Source organism: Antrostomus carolinensis, unplaced genomic scaffold (assembly GCF_000700745.2).
Source record: "Antrostomus carolinensis isolate BGI_N321 unplaced genomic scaffold, ASM70074v2 scaffold48975, whole genome shotgun sequence".
NCBI lineage: Eukaryota > Metazoa > Chordata > Aves > Caprimulgiformes > Caprimulgidae > Antrostomus > Antrostomus carolinensis.
In genome coordinates, this window is record NW_010316687.1 from 14,380 (window position 1) to 17,605 (window position 3,226).

Genomic DNA, 3,226 nt, shown 5'->3' on the forward strand with positions numbered 1-3,226 from the left:
ATCCCTGTCCCTCTGGAACTGGGGAGAGGTGATGACTCTCTCCGTACTTGAGCTTTAGGGCTGCTCTTGCTCCCCACACGACTCTCCTTGTGCAAGCACAATTCAGAGTTATACAAAACCCTGGCAAGTCCCAGTGCTCCCAGTTTAATACCTTAAAGAAGTTTAAAAACGTGTTTGCAAAGCACCCAATCATCTCTTGCAACACTTGAACTCCCAAGAACATCACATGACAAACAAAGAGCCAAGTGATTTGCAAAGCCTCTTAGAAGCTCAACCACAACCTTCTCCTTCCAGCATCACTGAACCAGCCTGACAGATCACATCTTGCCCAGAGTGTTTCAGAGCTGCCCCACTACAGAGAATCCAAACTCCAGAAAGCTCCATCTAGGAGAGCCCACAGACTGGTCAACCTGCAGAGACAACCCATTTGAGGCTCCACCCAACACTGAGCTCTTGGACATCCTGCTGATGAAGATTTCCATGGCCAATCTAGCAGAGGTGGGGTTTTTTTAAAGCCAGCCTTAAATCGCTGCATCAACGTTGGCTGCATTAGAGCAGGAAAAGCTGTCACAGATCCCAGTGACATTTTGCTGCCTCTGGCCTTGAAAAGCTGCTCTCAGCTCTTCAAAGCGCAGCGCTAGGGACACGCAGGTCTGAAGGGCACAAAGTGGGACTCTGGTGCTCCAAGTCAAGACTTTTGTCTTAACTTCTAGTTAAACACAAGCTGAGTAAGTTACTAATCACAAGTGCCCCCTCCACAGACCTGAAAATACCACAAGTTTTAGCCTGATGCTCACAGCACCATTGAAGACAGGAGTATCTGGACGTGGCATTGAGCAGAAGTGGGGATTACTCTGAGCTAAAATATAAAGGAATGAGTAAATCCTCAGAATCCTCCTGGAGGAGGTACTACCTCCACCTGGAGAAGCTGGAGAAGACAAGCCAAGCAAAAATACAGACCCCACATGTTTATAAACAAAACCTTGGCTAACTCAAACACTTGCCACACCAGAGACAAGGGCAGCCACACAGCTGATCCTGATCTCCTAAAAAGAAATAATTAACTGCTCTGCAACTGTTCCTGGTTCCTCCTGATCAGAGCCAGCAGCTCCCTCCTGGCTGCCAAGGCTGCAGAGCACAAACATTTTACCCAACAAAAAAGTAATCACAGAATCCCAGACGGGTGGGGTTGGAAGGGACCTCAGGAGATCATCCAGCCCAACCCCCCTGCCAAAGCAGGTTCCCTACAGCAGGTCACACAGGAAAGTGTCCAGGTGGGTTTGAACATCTCCAGAGATGGAGACTCCACACCCTCTCTGGGCAGCCTGTCCCAGGGCTCCAACACCCTCACAGGAAAGAAGTTTTTCCTTCAGTTTGTCTGGAGCTGCTGGTGTCCCAGTTTGTGCCCATTGCCCCTTGTCCTGTCACTGGGCACCACCAAGAAGAGCCCGGCCCCATCCATTGACCCCACATTTCAGATCTTTATAGACACTGATCAGATCCCCTCTCAGGCTGCTCTTCTCCAGGCTGAACAGTCACAGCTCTCTCAGCCTCTCCTTGGAAGGCAGATGCTCCAGCCCCTCATCATCTTTGTGACCCTATAAAATACCTGTGGCCATAAAATTTCAACTGGCCAGTCCTCCTCAAGTGATTCTCCACAGGCTCATCCCTACCCCACACCTCAGCCTTGAGGAATTCAGCCAGAAGATGCAACCTACAGAAACTGCACTTCATTGTTTCCTACTCACCCAACACCTGATCTCCTCAGGTGCCACCAACCCTGGGTTTTCCTGCCAACGAGGAACTGCTGAGCAGCACAAGTGGAAGGATTTGTGAACAGCCCAACAGCACCTTGATCTGCAACAACACTGACAAAACCAAGAGGAACTGATGATGAGATCATGTCCCTTCAGATCCACCAAGATACAGGGTCTGCAATGTCTCGGCCAGTCCAGCACCCGAGCCAGAGCTGTGTGGGCGTGAGGTACAACACCAGGCACAGCCAGGAACAAACACACACGACTTCAGCCACCAGCTGACTGCCAAATACCAAGAAACCACTCTCCTCACATCAGTCACTCCGTGAACAGGGTCATTACCAAGGGGCAGTTGTCAAAGACAAAGGAAATCCCCAAACCCTGTGGGAGATCAGCAGCCTGCGAGGCAGCGAGGGACTAACCTCGGGGTGACAAAGCCCACCCGAGCACAGAGACACCTTCAATCCCGGAGCAGAACAACTCTGGCTTCACACCGAGGGTTATGGTGTGGTTTAGAGAACTTCTACAAGTTCTTTCTCTGGATATTGCACATTGGATATTGGAAATGGGCTCCAGTTGTGGCCAGGGCAGTTGAGATGGGATGTGAGGAAGAATTTCTTTGCTGCAAGGGTTCTGAGGCATTGGAAGGGGTTGCCCAGGGCAGTGGTGGAGTCCCCATCCCTAGAGGTGTTTAAAAGCTGGGTAGATGAGGTGCTCAGGGATCTGGTTTAGCTGTGGACAGGCAGAGCTGGATTCAATGATCTCAAAGGTCTTTTCCAATCAAGCAATTCTGTGATCTTAAGGAGTGACAGAGACACAGGCTCAGACTTCAACATGAGGTTCAAAACTTCCAGAGGGATGATGGATTCTTTTCAAGTGACACACAAACCAACCTGTTTGTTGTTCTAACTTCACTAAAGACCAAGAATAAACTTATGGGATGGCAGTTCAGACATCTGGGGCAAGAACTGAACCCAAAAAACCATGCCCATCCTCTCCATGCAGTACTGCCCTTGCCAGCCAAGGGGGACTCGGCCATCCTTCTTGACCAGAAGATTCACAGCCCCAGTGCCAACACGTGACAGAGCAGGTCACTACTGAAATTTCCAGAAATCCCCCCTCCAGAAAGCAAGAGGCCTCACATTATTACTGGTTTAAAGATGAAACAAGGGCAGGTGTTGCAACCCTGCGAGTTGCAAACTGCCTGACTGCAATAAGAGAGTCGTTTGAGTCTGGTGACTCCAGCAGAAAGGAGCCCAGACTTCCCCTTAACCCTGCTCAGCATCTGCCAGCTTTTGTTTCTTTAAAGGATGTTCCAGTGTTAAGCTCTGTTGTTAATTTGTTCCTTTTAAACCTGAGAAGTGGGACAAACTGAAGCTGAGTGTCCTCTCTGCTGCACAGCTTTCTTCAGAACCTCTGATCCACCACCATGGAAATAAATCATCAAATCATTGGATGTTGTGAGTGGG